At 53.0% G+C, this 8,457-nt stretch overlaps 1 pseudogene; it reads left to right on the top strand.

The window, feature by feature from the left end:
• The first annotated feature begins 4,498 nt into the window (after nucleotides 1-4,498).
• LOC123927173 lies at nucleotides 4,499-6,755 on the top strand (annotated as a pseudogene).
• The last annotated feature ends 1,702 nt before the right edge of the window (nucleotides 6,756-8,457 follow it).

Here is an 8,457-nt window from a genome sequence, read left to right on the forward strand (position 1 = left end):
GTGAAGCCTCTGCCTTCAGCTCAGGTCATAATCTCAGGGTCCTGGGATCGATTCCCGCATCGGGCTCTCTGCTCATCGGGGAGTCTGCTTCCCCCTCTGCCTGCTGCTCCCCCTGCCTGTGTTCTCTCTCTGACAAATAAATAGGTAAAATCTTAAAAAAAAAAAAAAAGGAAGAAAGAAAGAAAGAAAGAAAGAAAGAAAGAAAGAAAGAAAGAAAGAAAAAAGCCGCTTGCTGTCCTCCCGCTGAAGTCAACACAGCTCCTCGGGTCAATCAGGACAAGCACCCAGGTGGCCCCCCCACCCCATTGGTGAAGGTCTCCCTAGGGAGCGGCGATACCCATGTCCCCCTGCGCCCTGGTGCTCAGGTGTCTTTCAGCGACCGGTTCAGGTGGAGATTCCCACCTGGGTCCCTCATGGTGGTTCTGCCAGTACAACCGTAGAGGCTGGCCCTCTGCCAACCAGAGGTCTCAGGACTTCCACCGGGAAGTGGGGGCTGCTCCGTGTGCCCCTGGCAGTGGTTCTCAAGCAGGGTCTCCAGACCAGTGTCCTCGGGATCTCCCCAGGAAATGTTGGAGACTTGTCAGCCCCGTCCCAGACCTGTTGGGCCCAAGTCTCTGGGGCACAAGGATGGGAGGTAGACCTACAGAGCTCACCAGCCCCAGTAGGTGCTGGCCACGGGCACCTTTAAATATTCTGGGAGCCACACTGCAAGTACCGAGAGGGGTGCCTGGGTGGCGCCGTCGGTCGAGCATCTGATTCTAGGTTTGGGACTTAGGTCCTGATCTCATGGGTCATGAGATCGAGCCCCACGTCACCATCTTCTTGAGGATTCTGCCTCTCTGCCCCTGGGCATGCGTGCTCACGCCCTCTCTCAAATAAATAAATCTTTTTCTGAAGAAGTATGAAGAAAAAGCTGAAGTGATTCTTTGAAATGGTAAATATACATGATATAAAATTTACCATCCTAACCATTTTTTTTCCCATTTTATTTATTTTTTTCAGCATAACAGTATTCATTGTTTTTGCACAACACCCAGTGCTCCATGCAAAACGTGCCCTCCCTATTACCCACCACCTGTTCCCCCAACCTCCCACCCCTGACCCTTCAAAACCCTCAGGTTGTTTTTCAGAGTCCATAGTCTCTTATGGTTCGCCTCCCCTCCCCAATGTCCATAGCCCCCTCCCCCTCTCCCTGATATGAGGACATCCTAACCGTTTTTATGTCTGCAGTTCTGCGCCATCAGGAGCATTCAGTGACACAACCGTCCCCTCCGTCCCCCTCCAGCACTCCGTCTTCCCCAAATTGTGTGATGTCCCCATTGAACACTAGTCCCTCCTTCCCTTCCCCCAGCCCCTGACAGCCACCACTCAACTTTCTGTCCCTGTGAATGTGCCGGGTCTAGGTCCATCATATAAGCAGAGGGATGCAGCGTCTGTCCCTTTGTGACCGGCTTACCCCACAGAGCGTAGTGTCCTCAGGGCTTCTGCGTGTGGTAGCAGGTGTCTGAATGTCCTTCCTTTATTGAGGCTGAGTCATAGTCTATCCCATGGTTGGACCGCATCTCCTTTACCCATTCCTGGGACGAGGGACACGCGGGTTCTTTCTGTGTCTTGGCTGCGGCAAACACGAGAGTACACACGTCTCTTTGAGTTCCTGTTTTCATTCTTGTGGACAGATGCCGAGAAGTGGGATTGCCAGATCATAGGGTATCTCTATTTTTAAACTTTTGAGGACCCTCCGTACTGTTTTCCATAGTGGCTGCACCAGGGTGCCTCCCCACTCGCAGGGCACTGCATTCCCTCTTTCCAAATCCTCTCCAGCGTTTGCTATGGGTTCTCTTCTTGATGGTGGCCATTCTGCTTGGTGCGAGGTGACATCTCACTGTGGTTTTGATGTGCATTTCCCTGACGATGACATTGAGCATCTTTCCCTCAACCTGTCGGCCAGCTGCGTATCACCCTTAGAAAGACCAAGCCTCACTCATGCCTCTTGATCTGGAGGTGGGAGTGGCAGCAGGCACAAGGTTTGGGGACACACACACACACACACACACACATACACACACACCATCCAAGGATTTAGCCTGAACTTGGTACTCTGGGCCTAATAGGGGAAGGTCAGGAAGGAAGATGGGAAGGAGGAGAGGGAAAACAGAAACCCAGGGTGGAGGGAAGTCCAGATGAGAAATGATTCTTGGAATCAGTGCAGAAGACCAACATGGAGAAGGCAGAAGGAGGGGGTCTCACCTCCCACTTGCCAGGCTCTGGGGTCTCAATCACGTGTTGAAACCATTTTGTGCCTGGCATGGTCGCACGCTGTGGACACCCTGTCGTGCCTGCATCTTCAGCCACACAAACCCTTCTGTCATGCTAACTCTGCTTCCAGCTGGTGGGGCCTCATCTGAGCCACAGTGATGATTAACCCAGGTACCCTGGCCTCTTTGAGTACCACCGCCTCTGAGTATCTCTCCCCGCACCCTTTCCTGACCAGTTGGCCCCCAGCCCTCTGGGCACCCCAGGGAAGCTCCAGGGGTCCCTCTTTGCATGCATGCAGACGTCCCAGCCTCTGCTTTGCCCCATGAAGGGGGAAACCTGAGGTTCATTGCTCTTAATCTTTGGACACAATGACCTCTTCTCTGGAGGGCCTGGAGCTCAGAAGTGCAGAATAATACCCAGTCCCAGGACAATGAGAATCCCTGAGCAGAGTGCTCTGGGACCAGGATGCAACAGGAGGCCAGAGATCAGGGTCCTCAGGGACAGCAGAGGTCAGAGGACCTGAGCCATGGCTTGATCACATGTCCAGAACACAGAGTCCTCCCTGCGCCTCTTGCTCCATTTCACTCTTTCAACTCAGAAGGAAGGTAACAGAAGCTTTGGAGCCCCAGGGGGACACACACTGAACTGAATATTACAGGAAAAAAGTGCCACAGAAATATAAATGCTGCAATGAGAATTAGAAACCAAAGTATCTGCCCTAAATACAACATTAGCCAACATTTATTTACACTGCACAATGCACTTTTCACATACGGTATCACACTGGGTACATTCACACGAAGGAGACCATACTGACACCCTCATTTTGCAGATGGTAAAGCAGAGGCTCAGAGAAGTTAGGTCATTGCTGAAGATCACACAGTTGACAAGAGGGGACTCACACCCAGGTTGTTACTCCAGAACTCATGAAATAGTTTAAGGATTTATGTTTGCTAAACGAATGAAGTAACTAACAGACTGGGGCAAACTCATGACAATCCCTCACTCACACAGTGTCAGAAGATTTATAACGACATTCCCCAACATTCTCTCACTGGATCCTGCCAACAGCCCTATGAGGTTCTGGACGCTCGGATTTTGGGAACCCTGACACTTAGACGACCAATTTCTCCACGCCAGGCAGGAAGAAGAGCTAAAAACATAGGTTGCTACTCTTTAGACTCCCGCCGCTATAACCCAGCCTGCTGTCTTAACCGCTGTACTCCAGCTCTTCCCATGCCCAGACACCTAGGTGACACTCAATAAATTATTTGTTTAATAAATGAAAGAATGAATGAGAGTGAAGAGAATCAGTATCACATTATGAATGGGGAAGAGATTTAAAAGCTGACACAGTCTACAAGTAGGAGATTTTAGAACAATTATCTGGCCACTCTGTCCCCTCCCGCAGCGGAAGTGGGATTCCTCCTCCCAACTTGGCTAATTCCACCCCTGGAGGGAGGGGCCCTCCCAGGTGCCCTAGACCCTTGCACCTGCTCCTCTCCCTATGCACGCAGCAGGCTCCTCGGAAGGAGCCGGGATCAGAGGTAAGAGGGGTCCTTGGAGGAGCCCCGGGAGAATAGGGACGGGGCAGGAGGGGGATGAGTGCAGCGAGAACCCTGGCGGGGCAGGGCAGGGCTGGCCAGCACGTCCAGGTCGGGCTGCGGTGGACTGAGCCGGGGCAGCTCTGCAGAAGGCGGCGGCTAGCTAGCCTGGACAGTCACATCCCACTGCAGGGCCCGGGGAACAGCCGCACTGCCTCTGTACCAGGACTCTTGCCAGCAGCCAGGCAGCGCCTGCACTGCCCCACACTCAGGGACAGACTACGCGGCCCCTCCTAGCTCTGGGCCCCCCCACCCCGCAGCCCCGCGGCCCACTCCCACTCGGCCTCCGCCTGCCCTCTGCCCGCAGCTCTGTCATGCGCTGCCTGCTGCACGGGGCCCGCGCCAGGATGGGGTAGGGGCAGCACCAAGGAGCCGGGTGATGGGCCGCCCTCTGGGCACTGAGCAGCCTGCCGAGGCCTGACCTACCGCGAGGACTCGCGGACGTCGGTGTGGGCAGGGCAGAACATAGCACTGCAGACCCTGGGTGACGCTGGGGCGGGGAAGGCGTGGGGAGACCGGGGGTAGGGGGATCCGGGGCTGCTGTGGGTGGTGGGGAGCCCGGGAGAGCTGCTGCCACCGGTGGGTTCTGGACATTCCTGGATCCCGCCCCCAACAACTCTGGCCACCTCCAGGAGCCCCACCTGGATGTCAGGTGGATGCCCCAGTGCCTCCCAGCAGACTCGGTGGGTTCCATGGCTTCGCTGATGCCCCTCTCCGCATATTTAAGCCCTTAGGTCCTCCTGCTGGTCAGTTGGGACCTGGGCTTTGTGCAAGCAGGTGAGTAAAGGGGTAGTGGGATCAAGCAGAGCTAGTCCGTACATGGGACCTGTTAACCTATTCACTCTGGCACCCAACAGACGGGCCTCCTTCTCCTGTGAATGTGACAGTCACTCACCTCAGAGCCAGCTCGGCCACTGTGTCCTGGGACATCCTAGAAGGCAACATTGTCATTGGCTACTCCATTTCCCAGCAAGTACGAATCACCCTTCTGCTCCCTCAGCCTGTGTCCTTGGAACTCTGAGCCTTCCTTCCGTTACCCCCAGTGGGGACCAAAGCTCCCCTCCCCGTGGTGGGGGAATCTGGGAGCTGGTGTCCCCTGGCTCAAGCTGCCCTTGTCATCCTACTCCGTGGAGTGCTTGGATGTTTGAGTCCTGGGACTGGTGTGAGACCGCCCTCCTGTCCCATCATCTCCCCGCAGCGACAGACTGGCCCTGGGCAGCGTGTGATCCGGGAGGTGAACACCACCACGTGGGCCTGTGCCCTCTGGGGACTGGCTGAAGACAGCGACTACACGATGCAGGTTCGGAGCATCGGCCTTTGGGGAGAGAGCCCCCCAGGGCCTCGGGTGCACTTCCGAACTCTCAAGGGTTCTGACCGGCTACCCTCCAACAGCTCAAGACCAGGTGAGAGGCTCAGCTATCCTCCACTCCCAAAAGCTTTGGATTCTCTGGCTTTTTACCTGCCCTTTATCCTCTTGTTTACTTCCCCCCAAACAAGCCAGTCTAGCTTAGATGAATAAAAGGATGACTTAATTCATCATACTGCCAAGAAACGAAGAATAAGGTTGTCAGGGGACTGGGTATAAACAGGCTGATAATGAATTGTTTGGGAGAAGGGCTTTTAAGCTTCCTTTTCCCCACCGTCTGTTCCTAGCCGCCACAGTCTGTGTGAATACTTGCCCGCAACGGTCCTGCTTTTTTGGTCTCTAACTACCTGTCCACCTTCCTAGAGAGGGGCTCGCAGGGGCAACCCTGCCCCCAGACTCTCCATCCTTACGGGTCTGCATAGAAGAGCTCTGTGGCCACTCCCCATAACCTGGAGTCTATCTCTTTCTTCTCAGGTGACATCACAGTGGAGGGTCTGGATGGACAGCGACCATCGCAGACAGGGGAAGTGGTTATTGTGGTGGTGTTGCTCATGTGGGCCAGTGAGTGAGCAGCTGCACGGGGGACCAAGGATTGGGGGAGTGGGGGCTCAGTGAGGGTGGGAGGTGGTGAAGGCTGTCAGGAAAAAAGGCAAGGAGGGAAATGCAGGGGAGATGCTTAGTTGAGGGTGAGCAGAAGTTTGAGGAGAGGAAGGCTAAGAGGGTGGTGCTCGCATATGAGCACCCGAAATTCAAGGGTTTTCTTCTCAGATTTTCTAGAAACTGTGTGGGTATCTCACTGCCCTTCAAGGCTGTGAGTGGGGAGGTCAAGATCAAGGTGCAGATTGTATTGTTGTGTCTCAGCTGTAATTGGGCTCTTCTGCTGTCAGTATGATATCATCAAGGACAACGACTCCAACAACAACCCCAAGGAGAAGGGGAAGGGGCCAGAACAGAGTCCTCAGGGAAGGCCAGTGGGGACGAGACAGGTGATATGATGTGGGGCCAGTGACGGAGGGAAGGGTGATTTTGCTTCTAGAAGCAGTCAGGGAAAGGGAGAAGGCCAAAGAGGGGCAGGAAGAGAAAGGAAATGGATATTTGGGATGAAGGAGGCTCTTACCTTCCTGACATGAGACTCAAGCCATTTTTTTCAAAACAGAAAAAGTCACCATCCATCAAGACCATTGATGTATGAGTGAAGAAACCGAACTCGAAAACAGATGCACTAACAACCTGGGGATGGGGATAGGGTCAGGGAGAGCCTCAGTTGGTGATCTGCCCAAGACTGAAGGATCCCATAATCTCTTAGAGGGTAATGACACTCCCACAATCTCAGGCCTGGTACCCATCCTCTTTCCACTGTGAGCAGGGCCAGAAGGTAGGTCTCTTAGGGGCTGTGCCCCTGGACCTGGGGAATGGCTATCAGATGGGATATGTCCTTCCATCCCCCAGGTCAAGGGGAGAGACACCTGTTCAACTGTATCCCACTAAGTCCCAGATGGGGCCCCCATGGCACCTGCATCAGGTCTCTCGGCATCCCCAGCTGCCCCCACATCTTGCCTCTGGGTCTCAGAGAGGGGTGTTTCTTGGGGTTCTCTACCTCCCCCAGCAACTCAAAGGAATTGTCTGGGTCTGGGGCAGATGCTGCACTGCACTACTCCTATGTCTTCCACGGAGCCTCAGGTGCTCCCCCTCTCACCTGGTAGCCCCCCTCCCCCAGCTGCTGGTGACCTCACCCCTTGGACATTTTTCCAATAAACGTTCTTAAACAAACTGGAGATGACTGTATGGGACACTGTATAGTATGCTGAAGACACTTCCCCACTGTCTCTCCCCTGACCACAAGAGCCTCTCACACCACCACCAACTCCACAGGAGCACTCTCATTGTTTTAAGGCATTTGTTTTGATTCTATAACCTGGAATGGGTGGGGAGAGGACAGAAATGGGTGTAGAAAACTAGAGCCCTAGTTCCTTTTGCTTTGTTCAGTGAGAAGGGCGGAGAAGGAAAAGAAGGGGCGGGGGGATATAAATTCTCCTGCATCCGTGGAAACGAAGGTTATACCGCATGAGAGGGGCTGGTAACCTTTTTAAGTTCACTGCCCACATTGACACCCAAGCTTTTCACCATTTATTCCTCTGACTCCTCCATCAACCTCAGTTAATTTCCAGAAAAGGACTGAGCGGTGTTTGGGACAAATCAAAGAGCAGCTCCACTAATGGATCCTTCAGTCCACGTGCTCCTACCCTGTGCCTCCTGTACTTAGAGTCTTCCCCGCTCTCACTCTTCCTTTTGTTTCTGTCTGCCTCTGTCTCTGCTGATTCGGTCAAAGTCAATAATAACTGTAAAGTGTAAGTGAGTTTATATTCACTCTCTGCCACTATATCCAGAGGAGGATTATGGAAATAAAACTGAGGGGTTGGAACTCCCCTGTCAAGAGACTTATACTTTGGGCTCTGGGGCTACTTCCTTCCTGTGAAAGTAGAGGCTTTCCTCTACTCTTTCCTAAATTCCAAGGGTGGGGAATGGTGCCAATGAGAGAAATACCTGTTGATGTTTGCAAGCACTATGGGGGAAAGGCTGCAGAACCCAGAATCTGGACATCATATGCTATACTCTCTGGAGAATCAGAGGTCTTCTCAACTTCGGATCTTTCCAGAGGAGGTGTATGAACTCTCCTTTTCTGCATCTCAGTCTCTCTGGCATGTTACAAGAATTTAGGCCAGTAATTCTGAAAGGGACCCCAATCCAAATAGATCAAGAAGTCATTATCCTTTCTACTTAACCTAGCTCCAACCCCAGGTATCACAAGACTTAACTTCATCCTATCAGATAAGCCAAGTTCTCATTTGCCCTCTGCCTTGAACCACAGAAGCACCCAGATCTGGGCAGCAGTCTTTGATCCACTGCTTCCCAGTTCTGAAGTAGTACCTCTCACTGGCCACTGGCACGGAAACATTCACATCTCGGACTCTGGACACCTCGTCTCTTGGGATGGAGGTGGCACGGGGTATAGAAGCATGGCATAGATATAGGGAGCTAGAAGTTCAGAATATAAAGGCTGTTTAAATGCATCAGCTCTGGGTTGAATCCCAGTTGCATCATTTACTGTTAGTTTGTTAAGTGACCCCTCTAATCCTGAGTCTCCTGGGATGTGAAATGGAACTAATAATGCCATCCCCTTCAAAAGGTGTCTTTGAGATTAAATGAGATAATGCATCTACAACCTTTTGC

Source organism: Meles meles, chromosome 16 (genome assembly GCF_922984935.1).
Source record: "Meles meles chromosome 16, mMelMel3.1 paternal haplotype, whole genome shotgun sequence".
Classification (NCBI taxonomy): domain Eukaryota; kingdom Metazoa; phylum Chordata; class Mammalia; order Carnivora; family Mustelidae; genus Meles; species Meles meles.